Raw genomic sequence first — 15,456 nt, forward strand, 5'->3', positions numbered from 1 at the left:
AAATGTTTGGACAGGCAGATCGGCTGCGGACGGCAAATTTCTTGACGCCGGCTGTCGGACGTTCGCCGCCCGACGAAGTTCTTCGCTCGGACGCCGGTTATTCGCTCCATGTATTCCGGCCTTAACGCGCACCGACAGTGAACGCTTCGGTGGTCTCAGTACTACGACGCCTCGATGCCAGCATTCGAAGGGACGCTGGCATCAAGAAGCACTACCAACGCCACCTAGGTGGCGTTCACCGTACTCAGCACAGCGGAGCGTGGCCTCCGCAATTAGCTCTGAAAATGTTTCTGAAGTTGATCGCGGAGGCTGCAATTACGACGCGCTGTACGCGCTGATTTGACTCGGTGACGATTCAGTTACGTGCTTTGTCTTGCGCGTTGTATTAGTGTGTCAGTTACGTGCTTCGTCTTTCGCGTTGTGCTAGCGTGTGCAGCGTAGTGCAGCTTCCATATGCACGACGGTTGCTCATGGTCATCGACGTTGGTAGTCGTGATGGAGGAGACGTGCCACCAGGCGTCAGCGTGGGTGCATCAACGCCTAAGGGCGCTTTAGCCACAAAACACCAATAGACATTATATATCAATGTGCAATAAACATTACACTACTTCTGTGAAGACACGTTTCACTTTCGTGTTCTATACCGATTCCTATATAAGAGGGATCAACCACATTTTTTTTTCTTAGATGCACGTGTTCCCAGGCAAGGTGTTTGCTATTGGGGTAAGGGCACTACAGCGGTGGACGCTGCATCGTCTGTCTACACATTGTTATCGATTCTTAGTTTATTGAGGGTTTGCTTATATTGCGCATTTTTGGTTTTTGCGAAATCAATGAGTTTTCGTCGAGCGATACGGGCTTGCAAAGAAAAATCCTCATGAACAGCAAAATTAGTGTTGTGGAACTTGTAGCCTTTTTCTATTACGCGCTGCTTATCCTTAAAAAATGCGGACTTGACAATCACCGGTCTATTCTTCTCACCGTTTTATTGACCAAGGCGATGCGCACGGTCTATTTGAACTGGATCGACGTGATTCCAAGGTGTTGGCTACATATGTCAATGACTTTTGATTCTGATGATGACTATGATTCGCTTTTGTCATCTGTGATTCCAAAGAATAGCAAGTTGCAGCGGCGAAGTCTATTTTCTGTATCTTCACAGCGTGATTCTGTTGTCTTTAGCTGTGTGCAAATGCCGTTAGCTATGTTCAGAGATTAGGGTGATGTATTGGTGACAGAAATTTTCATTGACACAAGATCGACTTCTACAGCACGGAGCCTACTCGACAACTAGTTTATCTCGGCACCAACTGACGCCTTGCAATTCTTTAGTGCCCCAGGTCATTACGAATCTCGTCCTGGCCGGATTCAATACGTTGCAAAGCTGCGAGAACGTTATCGAACACATCCGGCCCAGGGTTTTATTCGACATCACCGGATAGAAGTAGGCGCAACCGACATATGCATAAAGAAGACAAGTTTTTGCAACGCTTCAGCAACGGCAGTAGCTTACTGGGGCACGACACCGCACAAATATAGCGGTTGAAATAACCAACCTGAAACATGAGCACAGGAGAGCACTCCATGCCAGAAACGGTGACGTTCCCCGGCGCGGCGGATGCGGATGGTCGCCTAAATGCGGCGCAGCTAATGTTGCCAGTCGAAGCAGTTGGCTTTGATGATCCCGGTTGCCAACAGAGGAAGTTAGTACCGTCCAAGGCCGGCAGTTGTGTTCAATTCGTGAATTCGTCCGGTGGCTGCTTCCAGATAAACGGGTCTGTTGCACACAGGGAAGCATGCAGGCATCGCCAGAAGAAGGGACACCTGAAACGTGAGCACAGATGAGCACTCCATGTCCGAAACGGTGACGTGCCCCATGTTATGAGGCAAACTTATTCAAGGCATCTTTGACTGTGCGCACGGCTCGGTCGGCTAGGCCATTACTCTGGGGGTGATAGGGAGGTGTTTGAATATGCGCGATTCCATTGCGCTGCATAAACTGCTCGAACTCCCATGCTGTGAATGGCGTCCCGTGGTCAGACACCACCGTGCGTGGTATTCCAAAACGGCTAAATATTGCCCTGATGGCATTGATTGTGAGGTGAGAGTTCGCCTCCGACACGGGAACTGTCTAAATACACTTTGTGTGTGAATCGATGACTACCAGTATCATTTGCCCTTTTATTGGTCCCGCACAGTCTATATGCAAGCGCGACCACCTTTCGCGTGTATCCCGCCAATTTACTGGTTCTTTCGCCTGAGGCATCGGTAATGTTTGCACGCAGTTGTGGCATGTCGCAGCAATGCGCCCGATGTCCTGTTCTAAGCCGGGCCACTAAAATAAAGACCTGGTTTTTGCTTTCGCAGCGGACACGCCTTGCTGGGCTGCATGTAGTAGCCTTAGCAGCTTTCCTCGCGCATCTGTTGGTACTACAAAGCGATGACCCCAGCAGAGCATTACTTCAGTAACAGACAGTTCCTGCCGTTTTTTTTTTTTTTTGTGCGTGTGGAAATCTGCAATTTCTGTCGTTTCCATGTCTAAACTGTGCGGCCATCCTTCCCGTGTGTACTTCCGTAACTGTGAGAGTACCTCAGCAGCGACACCGAGTGCTTGCAGTTGCTTTAATGGCACGGCATGCTGATCCCACTGGTCCAGGGTCAGTACGATCTGGACCTCATCTTCCTGGTCCGCTTCCTCCTGTAATGGTTGAGGAAGGCGGCTCAGAGAATCGGCATTGCACATGATATTTCGAGGCCTATGTTTGAACCGATATCGGTAGGCCACTAGTATGATGGTCCATCGCTGAATGCGGGCAACGGCCATAACGGGTATTTGCCTGTCCGCTCTTAGGAGACACACGAATGGCTGATGGTCATCTACAAGTGTGAATCGCCTGCCCAGCAGATAATCTCGGAATATCGTGACACCGTAGACAAGATCCAATGCCTCCCGTTCAATCTCCGAATAATTCTTTTCTGCGGCAGTAAGCGTCCGTGATCGAAATCCTAAGGGCTGATACTCCCACACCGTAGGGGTGACGCATCACACTCCAAAAACCGCTGTCTTGCAGCAGAAATGCGAAAACTCCCGTGTACTTAGATTTAGGTTCAAGTTAAAGAACCCCAGGTGGTCAAAATTTTCCAGAGTCCCCCGCTACGTCGTGCCTCATAATCAGATCGTGGTTTTAGGACGTAAAACCCCATAATCTCTCTCTCTCTCTGTCTTGAAGCATCGAAGTTGGTCAACACCGGAGCGTATCACAACGCGGCTTTAGTCTTCCGGAATGCATCATCTTCAGGCCCTTTCCAAGATCATTTCGATTTCTTTTCTAGAAGCAGGTATAAGGGACTGAGGAGCGTGAACAGATTAGGAAAGAATTTGTTATAAAAAGTAAGCATGCCCAAAAAGGGACCATAGCTCCGTAAGATTCCGAGTGGCCGGAGCCAGCTTAATTTCTTCGATGTTCTTCTCTGCCGCGTCAATCCTATGTCCTAGATAAGTAACGGACGCCTCGCCTAGTCGTCACTTACTGTTCGCCCGGAGTTTGACGCCACATTCCCTGAAACGCTGCAGAACGGCTTGCAAGTTCGTATTCGGCTTATCATTCGCTCTTGCTATTACGGCGTCATCTAAGTACGCTTGAACACCTGGAAGGACTTGCAGAACATACTCAATCGTTCTTTGAAAAATCGCAGGTGTGGACGCAATTCCAAATGGCAGCCGATTACAACAGAAGAGGCCCTTGTGAGTGTTTATAACAGCTAATTTACGCGAATGTTCGTCTAGAAGAATTTGGTTGTAGGCATCGTGTAAATCCAAGATGCTCAACTGCTGTCCACCCAAAGCGTAACAAGAAATGTCGTCTACTACGGGTAGGGGATACAGTTCCATTCCACAGACTGGGTTCAGAGTTACATTAACATCTCCGCGGATGCGAACTGTCCCATCTCTTTTCTATACGGGAACCACCGGGGTTGCCCATTCTGCATAGCAAACAGGTGCAATAATGTCCACGGCCACCAATTGGTCTAACTCGGCGGAGACCTTGTCTAGCAAAGTGAACCTCTAGCCTGCAGAACCTTGGTGTTGCTGCGTCCTTTATATGCAGCCATGCGGGTGGCCCTTGATGAGTCCCACGCCCTCCGTGAAAAGGTCAGCGTACTGATCAAACACGGTTGCAGCTCATTGACTCTCCATCTTTACTTCGGCTGACTGCGACGCGATCTAAAGGAGTAGCGCCCCTTGTATCTCGAGTTTCTGCAATAAGTTGCGGCCGCAAAGGCATCGCATTTTAACACAACGAGATTGCAGTCAACGGTCACGTACAGGTGCCCACAAAATAACTCGGAACGCCGGACCGGTGGCTTTTCGCCGGCGGAGCGCGCCGCTGAAAAAGTAGTGCCAGAGCCTGCGCATGCCCGGTCTCCCTAACAAGCTCGCCTTGCTCTCCAGTGCATCTAAATAGGTGTTGCCTTTCTCCAAAAGAATAGCGTTGGATGCCTTTTAGCGTTGTCACAGGGGGGCTGTGCGGATGCGGTCTCCGAAACGTTGTGTGCGAGTGTGTTCACGCGATCGAAAAGAAGTGCTCGTGCGTACGTACGCGTTATTGGGCATTGGCGCCTTTTAAGGTCGCGTGGGGGTGGTGACGCGATGTGCGTGCGAGTGTTCTGAGATTCTCGGCTTTGAAGGCCAGCCGGTTCTCGCTGGACGCCCGGTCCAGAGAACCCAGACCGCCTACTAAGCCGTTCTCAGACGCAAAGGACCTACGTTCCTGCTGGGCAACCAGTCCAAGGAGCCAGGCGAGCGGGGAAACCGGTCGAGAGAGTCAGGCGAGCGGGGCAATTAACTGGTCCAGGGAGCCAGGCGAGCGGGGCATTAGTCGCGGAATGTGACCATCGCGGACAACACTTGCAGTAACAAAAATCGGAAAGCGGCATACTACACCTGTACCATTCAATAAAGCATGTAAAAGTTAATTTATCACCAAGTAGCTAAAAATAATTAAGCGTAATTCAAGAGTCCCAAAGACTAAATAAGAGTAATTTGGGTAACTAACAAGACCAATACACAGACATCATACGACACCTTTATTAAACGGGGCTAAAGAGAATAACTAAGGGACTAAAAATATTTACAATTACCTAAATGTAATTAAGGGTTGCGAACAGTAATAGAGACTACTTAACATCAATTCCAGACTCCGTGATAAGACTAATTAAGAGTTCCAAAAGGCAGTACATACTAAATGCGAATAAAATCAAATAAAGACTGCGTAACAGGAAGTAGCAAAACAATTAAACCGAATTATGAGAAATGAATATTTATTTAATTATTTTACTAAACCAATCAAACAATCGCATTTGAAATGACGTCGACGCATTAAAGCTTTCACCGTCAAAGTCATCTTACTAATCAATATGGGACACCACTGAACGTTTTTTTAACACGAAAGTGTTTTATGCCGGGGTCCACCAAGACTTCACTGACGTATTTCCGTCACGGAAATACGTCATAGAACATAATACAAAGAAAGAAACCAGAAGAAAAAGTTCCACAAACATGCAAAATTTGGAAATCGAACCCACGACCTCTCGGTCGGCGACGATAGATCGCCGAGCGTTTAACCCATTGCGCCACAAACGCATTTGCAGAGAGCTACACAGACGCGCCTTATATATCTAACACTCCTCCGTGTACCCGCGCTCTTGCTCGGGGCGGTGCCGCTGCCTACGAGCAGAAAAGAGAAGTACTGCATTATGACACTAACGCGCACCGACAGTGAACGCTTCGGTGGTCTCAGCACTACGACGCCTCGATGCCAGCATTCGAAGGGACGCTGGCATCAAGAAGCACTACCAACGCCACCTAGGTGGCGTTCACCGTACTCAGCACAGCGGAGCGTGGCCTCCGCAATTAGCTCTGAAAATGTTTCTGAAGTTGATCGCGGAGGCTGCAATTACGACGCGCTGTACGCGCTGATTTGACTCGGTGACGATTCAGTTACGTGCTTTGTCTTGCGCGTTGTATTAGTGTGTCAGTTACGTGCTTCGTCTTTCGCGTTGTGCTAGCGTGTGCAGTGTAGTGCAGCTTCCATATGCACGACGGTTGCTCATGGTCATCGACGTTGGTAGTCGTGATGGAGGAGACGTGCCACCAGGCGTCAGCGTGGGTGCATCAACGCCTAAGGGCGCTTTAGCCACAAAACACCAATAGACATTATATATCAATGTGCAATAAACATTACACTACTTCTGTGAAGACACGTTTCACTTTCGTGTTCTATACCGATTCCTATATAAGAGGGATCAACCACATTTTTTTTCCTACGCATTTAACTCACACAGCTGAACACCCCCTTGATTAGCATCCTATCACCACACTGAATGAACAATTGAATGTTGAACCAACCAAGGCCGATACGCAATCAAATGTTAGAGTATACTCCCTACTAAAACTGCAGCGAAGCAGCCAGGTTTCGTAAATAAATAGCGCACTATGCGATGTTCATTGTGAGTGCGAAGCATTGAAGAGACCTTTATTATAGTGCCGCATGCATAAAATTAATTCCTGTGCATGAAATTGGCGTGTTGGATTACGACGTGTGATGCCATTTGAACTTTTATTACTGCACGCAGTCATCGTGTTTAAAGGAGCCGTCGTGTTCCCGTCAAAGTTCTGATCTTATTCCCAAGTAGTAAATGCGGCTCGGAATGTAATTGCACAATGACTAAAATGCATCGCGCTACACGATAATCCGGTTGCAAAGTGCCCTACAGTGCTATTATAGGTCACCCGTGGCGGTCGCCCACATGAAGGATAAGCTATAAATTCATGTTACTTTAGGCGAAATAATGAACTCAGACATGCAAGACATTAGGTATAATTAAAAGCAGAGCATGGTGAACTCATTCAGTTATAAACGCTCATGGATTCCACCCACGCAAGCTATCCAGAAAGCATGACTATCTCTTAGACTGAATGCAGATTCCGACGAGAATACGCTACAAGGATTACGCGTACGGTTAGAGATTACGCTGCATAGCGCGCGAGCGCGCTGTCGTCTACAGGCCGCGATCCCCCCCAAGATGTGTTGTCGCAGCGCTAAAAGGGACAAACCGCAAGTTTTTTGACGCAAGGCAACGCCTATCTAGATGCACTAGGGAGCGAGGTTTCCTTGCTATAGGGATGCCGCGCACGCGCAGGCCAGGGCTGTATTTTACCTCGGGTGTGCTGCGCCGACGAGCGGCCACCGGTCTGGCGTTCCGAGTTATTTTGTGGGCACCTGTACTTATAGTAAGCTTGCATTTGCAGAACGCCAAGCACATGCAGCTTTCCAAGATAACATGAAAGGCTGAACGCAGCCTCACTGTAATGATATGCACGGAAGCACGCAAAAAAGTTGTCGCACTTTCACCGGAAAGGCGAAGCATCAATTGCGATAGCAAATTTGTAGAGAGCTATACGGAGTAATGATATCAGCTTTATCAGCTGTATAAACTTGGACATGCAGCAGCATCGGCAACACGCAGAACTGTTGTCGACGCCGTCGGCGTTTTGCCCGCGTTCGCTCAAAATGCGTGCGGCGTTGGTGACTGTTGCCGGAGCCTCTGATATAAATAGGCACTTGGTGCCGCAGCTAAATGTGGCCTCCCTTCCCTAATGCTACTTTGCTACTTTGCTACTTTGTTTGAGTATTCAAACGAATACTTCAAACGCTATTCAAACGCTACTTTCAAACGCTATTCAAACGCTAATCAAACTTTGCATCGCTAATCAAATAATCAAACGCTATTCAAATGCCTCAATGAGTGATGCTACTTTGAAGCAAAGTAGCAAAGAGACGCCTCAATGCCGCGCGTGAAGGAAGGGGGGGGGGGGAGAAAAACACCCACGGTGGAAATTTCACCCTCTCTCAAATGGCAAGGTCGCCGAAACGCGTGTACGTGTGCCGACTGGAGTGTACTAGACAACTGTATTGTAGTACACTCTAGTGCGGACGTCTCAGCTTCGCGGAGAAAATGGCAGTGAACCCTTCTCCTTTATGCTTCCTCCATTTTCTAGTCGTGTGTTGACCTTGCATGCTGCAGCTGCAGCGCAGAGGGAAGCAGCGGCGGAGGCCCAGTCTGGCCAGCGTAACTGCCCATGCCGGCAAACGCTCGCTTCCCGATAACGGCAGAAAATGAAACTTCAGGAAGCGGGTTAAGCTGGCGCCGGCACGGCGGCGGGCGCGCACAGAGACAGTCGAAGGTGAGGGAGTTGTGAGGGTGAGGGGAGCCACCGAAGCAGCGGAGTTGCCGAGGCCAAACCCATTTCCCTGCCGACCCCCTCCCTCACCTTCGACGGTCTCCGTGCCGGTGCCGCCCGCTCCCTGAAGTTTCGTTTTCTGCCGTTATCGGGAAGCGAGCGTTTGCGGCATGGGCAGCTTCGTGGCCCGCGCTTGCGCGCCGCGATATTTCACGATTCGCGCCGTTCGTGCATCGTGCTACGGTGCACGAATACCTCAAAAATACGTCCTTCTTTTAATTCGAACAAATTTTCGGGCCCGTTCGAGTTCGAATTATCGGGATTAGACTGTATGTAAACAGTTGTACAATCAGTACTGGTCAAGGTATTACTTGGATTACAACTGGTACGAGTTGCTCCTGTACAACTGGTCAGAGTTACAGTTGGAGCCCAACTGGAACCACTTACCGGTTAAGAATCCTGTTGGATCCCAACTGAAACCACTTGCTGTCCAGTTGACTTGTAACTGGAACCAGTTTGTCCTTGTCAGTGCCTGTTGAAACCATTTGAATAGTATTTTCACCTTTGTGCAGCTGGCGCTGTACAGCTGCTAAACATCTCAGATGTTTTTCAAAGCGGTCTGTGGTGTTCTTGTTGGTTCTCTCTTCGCAGCATCCTTGAGTTGGAGAATGCTCAGAGCAAAGAGTGCATCGAAATCCCCCTGGCCAATATCTGCACCTACCGTATCCTCAGGCCTAACAGTCCAGGAATCACCGACTCAAGTGAGTACCTACCTGCTAATATGTTGTGCTCTTGTAGTATGTTGCTTAGGCACCTGCTTCTCAGTACGTTATACATTTTTCTGCAATTTAGGGGAAGAATTTAGTAGACCATAATTGTAGTGGACTTTGTCTGAAGAGCAAAATCGGCATCTGTCTGTGCTGCCTCAATGGAATGCCGTTATACAGTGGAATCTCGATGATACGATCACGGCTAATACGAATTTCCGGATGATACGAATTTTTCTGCGGTCCCGGCCGAGCCCCATTACTTTGCAACGTGATAGAGAACGGTTGTTACGAATCGATTTTCGACCCGCGTCGGTTGATACGAATAAACGCCGCCCCACCGACGGCCGCGAAAGAGAACAGCGCGCAGTCACGCGCGTTTTCGCTTTCTCTTTTGGTGCGAAGGCGCGGACGCGGCGCCGGACAGCGTGGAAGCCGTGACTGCATGGGCACGAGGAGTTTGAAGCGCTGGCGCTTTAGTTGCTTTTGTGCTTTTCTTCTTTTCTCTTCGCTCGCTGCAGCGGCCGCGCTTCCCCATGCGTGGCCGCCGCAGCAAGCGAAGGTTCGTGCGGTCTATCGCTTCAACGGAAACTGAGCGGCGTAAGCACAGCGCATACAAAGGTAAAAGCCGCGTGGAGATCGCTTTCAAGATACGGTGCGCGCGACAACACCGACAGCCGGCACAGGCGCAAAGTACGAGAACGCATTTGTTGGCAGAGTAGGAGCCGCCCCCCCCCCCCCCCACTCCATCCCGCGCTACCTTCCCGCTTTGCTCCTGTTGCGTGGGGAGATTGCGTCGCCAGTTACCCTTTCACTCGGTTGCAAGCATTTGGCGCCGCAGCACAGCGTTGCCCCCCCCCTCTCTCCCTCCCTTTCATACCCCCACGGCCTTTCGCGCAACGGAAGTTGCGTTTGCTCTCCACTGTGCGTTCGCTGTCCGTGAAGGCACGCGTCCCCCGCGCGCTTTCGCTCGCTCGCACATACGGCGCGCGGTGACGACTTTATCGCCCTTGGACTCGTGCTCCACGTCTCATGCTCCTCCTCCGCATCGCCCTCGTTGATCTCCTCTCCCATCGGTGGACGCACATCGTGCTCGCTACCGCCCTTGTCAGCGAGATTTTCCCGCGGAAGCCGCAATTTCGTCGCACGCGGCTGCACTGTAAGCGGCATGTGTATACTACATGGAGTTCGATGGGAGGGTAAACGGGAGTCGGAAAAGGCCGCGTTGTAGCCAGTTCTGCACTATAAACGGTTACGTTATAAGTGGTCTATACTGTAAATGTTTTTTACGTACGTGTGCCTGAGTGAGTTCACCTCTCGACTCTTTAATTTAGCTAGTTTTAATTGTGTTTCGATGATACGAATTTCGGCTAATACGAATTTTTTTGTGACCCCGTGAGATTCATATTATTGAGACTCCACTGTAATAAATTCCGTGAACATTGAATAACGTTATCATGAAAGAACACATATACTGCATGAGCAACAATGGCCTGGACATATATATATATATATATATATATATATATATATATAATTCAGGTGTATTGCGAGTGTTGTTATAAAAAAGGATTTGCCACAAGTTTGCCTACTCACTGAAATAGCGAATGCACAAAAAACACCTACATGCTCTGCTCTTTGTTTTCTTGCTTTTCATTAGCAGTGTGTTTGCAGTCTTCCTCCCTGTGTCACTCCCACTGTCATGTTCAACTATGTGATTTTGTTGTCATGTAACTGACAAAAAAAATGTCCAGGTGCTCCTCAGTCAATGCACTGGCATGTCATCCAACTTTACGTCACACAGCGATGCCTTCTCATGAATTTATTTGCATGCATACAATTGGAAAGGAATTTAAGCATTTCCTTGAGCAAGGTTATCTTTATGAGCCTATGTGATCACATGTAAATGATTATCAAAACTTTTAAACTGCACAGAGTAGTTTTTGGATGTTGTTACACTATCCAAAAGTCAGATGGCTTGATCTGTCAACTCAGTGTCTTTGTGATGTCTTTGTTTATGCTCTGTCTGTTAGTCTGGAAGGGCAAAAACCGCCACTGGCTTGTTTCCATGGGTGCAGCACTTATCACGAGCGCCTACATTTAGCTGTGGTTGTCTTGGTGATATGTTATATGCTTGTTAAAATAGAGAACTTGCTTGTAAGAAAGGACTGCCATCCACTTTACTGTAGCAAAATGCTATAAAGCGAGCGACTACAAAAATGCCACAGCTGCCATTGAAAAAAGCTTACTGCATAAGGAAACGGCTACTTGCCAACAACTACCCTGCACCTATACAAGGCCACTGTGGTAGCTGCTGTACTTCGTGCGCCTCCACTCATTGTGGTATGCCAGCCGCAGTGGAAGTGTGTGGACTGCAGCCTGAGAAAGCCGTGCTTGTATGCCATGGTTTGCCATGTGTCATGATGTGGATAAGAACTGAGCTCACGCTTGGGAACAGTGTGGAAGAAGACGTAGAGCATGTGATGTGCAAGCAGGCTGAGCTGTGCTGTTTGGTGCTTTACTACTCTGTGCGGTGTGGTGCTCTCACTTGTCCTTGCACTGCTGGAAATGTGCTCCGGACCCCAACTGTATTCCTTTGAATGTCTACAGAAGAGCCAGTCATGACATTGGCGCTGTGAGGCCAGCTTTTGACCTATCACCGACCTCTTCTGTAAATACATTTCTTCCACTTCATCACAGAGTCCTTCAGTTCTCACCTTTAACTCTTCATCACGTTGTGCCAGTCTCAGTGAGATCTGACACTTGCTGAAATTGGAGAATGGCCAGTCAAGCTGCTGGTCAGCAATGAAACCTGCAGTTCACACATCATTTACTACTTGCATTGTTAGAGGCTTCATCAATCCCCGGATGTGTGGCTAAGGGCACCAGTTGGAGCCTCCTTGCTACAGGAGGCTCCAACTGTAGTTCCAGCAGTGGTGACAGCACCACTGCTCATGCATGGGCACTGCTCTGCTCAAGTATGACAAACTGACGAGTGACACCCATCCCTGTTACTTCGTGCACTACATGCAAAGGTGCACCCTACCAAGAATTGGCACCAGATGTTGTGGGCCACCATGCACAATGGAGCAACTTACCGAACCTGTCCTGTACAAGGAGCTACGCGATCATCTTGCCGTGGGCTCATTGCTGTGTGACAGCAGCTCCACAAGTGCTGCAGTGATATCTCCCTTTCTATAGCAAAGCTAACAACATTGTGGCAACTATGGGGGTTGTCAACATCCGTTGTGCGGTTTGCCCTCAGCTTTGGTTCTCTCGGGCATAGCACCAATGCTGCTGAAGTGCACAGTCCCTAGTGACTCGTGTTCAGCACTTGGCTGCCATGGATTCACCTGCAGTGGATCACAAGCCTGGAGTCGGTGGCAGTGAAGGCGGTGACAGGTTTGCGACCAGCACTGCGTGCTCACTTGAGACCAGTGTCGTTGCACACGAGTGCTCACCGTTTGATGCCACCTACTTTCTTAACACTTTGACCCTCTCACATGGTGCGTAGGGTAGAGCTGGTACCCATAGGTGCATAATTTTGGATGTGATTGCAACATGCAAAGCTGCTACGAATGCAAGTTTTATGTTGCAACAGGCACGGAAGTCCTGCCACAGGCTTTCCAGCAATGATTCGTGCCGGGTCTACATGGAGACTTGGCCCCCTGAAATGATTATTCCTAAGCTACATGGCTCTTTCTTTGTAACATACATAAGTGCACAACTAGCTTTTGCCATGTTCATAGGCTGCTTGCTGGTAGTGCTGAAACACTGTTCTGGCTGCATTGGCCACAGCTTATTAAAGCTTATGTCTTTTTCTGGAGCAGTTGGGGCTAGATACCCGGCAGCTCCTATGCTCAGTATGCATCGCTGTAATGGTGCATCCAGATGAAGGACCGAATCCGGATTTGCAGGGTCAGATGGCACGTCACGTGACCTCACATCAGCGATTTGCCTCGTCCGTGCCTCTTCTGTGAGCCGCACGAACGGATAACGCCAAGCCATTTTTCACATCCGTATTCTGGTGTGGTAAATTCGCAGCTTTAACTTGTAAACATACAGTGTCTGGCAACCAGTACACTTCTCTCCTGCTCGAGGACAGCCGCATTGCAGTCAGCATCAGTACTTTGTTTGCTGGCGCCTGGTTTCGGTGCTTCATAGCTCCTGGTACAGTGGCTAGAATAGGGGAAGTGTGATTACTGCCCGGCAGCTCCTATGGCAACCGCCATCGCCGCCTTGTGATGCATCCGCCGGGAGACGCTCGCACTCGTTTATATGTCGAGCTGAGTAGCAGGCTAGAGCATGCTAGCTCAGGCCGACCTCTCTGCCTTCCTTCAAATAAATTATCTCTCTCCGAGCGCCCGATACGAATTGGTCCGCGAGTTTCTCACGCTTTTTGTTGGAAATTCTTGTGCGAAGTAATGTTTTGTGCGGGGCTGACAAGTGCTCAGACACGAGCCGCCATCAAAGTCACTGTTTTGTGCCTGGCTGCGCGACTGGTTACAAATCGTGCAAAAAGTTGTCGCTCTTCTGGGTACCGTAGACGTACCAAAAGTGGCAGCGCAACATACCTCTAGTCGACAAGCCACTCGGATGAAATGCCACTGTGTGCGAACTACATTTCGATCCGCAGTTTGTGTCGCGTCACTTTGAAGTTTGAACACATCATCAGTGGGGAGCTGGTGCGCCTGGAAAGGAGCAGGCCATTTCTACAGCCGGATGCGATACCGACGATCTTTCCAAACGTTCCCAAGTACCTCTCTAAGCCAGTGCCCAAGAAAAGGAATCCGACAGAAAGGTTGGACCCACAGTTTGCGCCTCCACAGAAAAAATTGCGAATCGACGTGGCCTCACCCGACACATCGGATGAAGCACACATGCTTGCTGCCAACTCTGTGGATTACCAAAATGTGATCGTGCCGTCCAATCAGTGGGGTGAGCACGTTTTTTTCTGAAAGTTCCCTTTTTGTCGCATATAGCGTTAGCTTACCGGAACCAAACATGAACTTGCTTCATGCCCAAAAGCTTGTGCTGTTTCTTGGCGGGGACAGCATGATCGAACACCAAGTGTTTGTACATGGTGTCGAGCTCTCACTTGATGAGCACTGTGATCCTGCATCCCTCCTACAGACTGTTGACAACATGCAGCTCTTTTCTGGCGCAGTGCGGTTGGTGGAGTTCCCTCTTGCGAGCAGCTCCAACATGACAAGGTGGAATCAAAGCCTCTACCACACTGAAGTGCAAGAGGGTTGTAAGTGGCCCTAAGAAGTGCCGCATCGCCTGCAAGTACCTCAGAAGGCTACTGCTCAACCAGAGGTGTCGAGCTAGGCAGCTTAAGCATAAGGAAAATTACGGCAGGAAGCTAAAGGCAAGGAACCATGCTACGGTGCGCCGCCTAAGAGCGAAAGCAAAAAGCTTGGACGAGGCTCTCACGCAGCAAAAACAGGCAAATCACGCGACTGAAGAAAGTGCACTGAAAAAGATCGACAAGCTCCCACCCAAACAGAAGGCAGCAGTCATGCAGTGCTTTGAAGTTGCAAAAATTATCAATAATTGCACCATATTTCGCTTATAACATCCAAGTTTCCAAGAAATCGTGCAAACGTGAAAATATTGAGCAAGCCAAGGCAAGTTTCTATCTGACATAATCATCGGTGCATGCCAATTAAGGGCAGCTACATATATTTAAGTGAAATTCAATTGCATCTTTCTTTAACGAACAACTCGAGGACTAAATTCATCTTTGCAAGCAAGAAGAGTCGTTTTTGATCAAGCGTGCATTTATACACAGTAATTAGCGCATAACATAAGACCGCAGTGAAGCAAAACTCGAGGCGTGTCTGCGCGGCCTCCGAGGTAAACACTGGCAAGACGGCCTAGATCTCGCAGCCAAATCACGTGTTATATGCGAATTTATAGGGCGCATATGTCGCTATAATGTTGCTGCGATCTTCGCGGACACGAGCGGCTGAGCAAGATGTACCATTCAAGGTAAAGAAAAGGAAATTCGCATCGCGAATCGGGGCGCTTATCCGGCTAGTCAATCGTCGGGCCTGGTCGGGCGCCGCGAATGCAAGCGTGAGCGCCGCCTTGCGGCTGCATCTGAAACGCTCACGCGAGCAGTAGGGCCTTCGTCACAGTTCCCTATTCTAGCCACTGTACTCCTGGTTTCGTTCACTTCTATGAACAAAGACTTTCTGCGATGACGCCACCTTTTATTTCATCCACATCGTGGAAGAGCTTCCCACTTTGTGGAACCTCAGCTGTGAAGATTATGCAGACACCGTCACAATCAGGGAATAGGGACTTTCTCCTGCAATGCAAAAAAAAAAAAAATCTCAGTCAACTGCTCGCTAGCAGACTGCAAAAAAGTATGACGTGTACAAATACATGTGATATCTGGTTGCTTCAGTGCAGTAAATGAATACAGTATCCGCGAAA

This window comes from Dermacentor silvarum, chromosome 3 (genome assembly GCF_013339745.2).
Source record: "Dermacentor silvarum isolate Dsil-2018 chromosome 3, BIME_Dsil_1.4, whole genome shotgun sequence".
NCBI lineage: Eukaryota > Metazoa > Arthropoda > Arachnida > Ixodida > Ixodidae > Dermacentor > Dermacentor silvarum.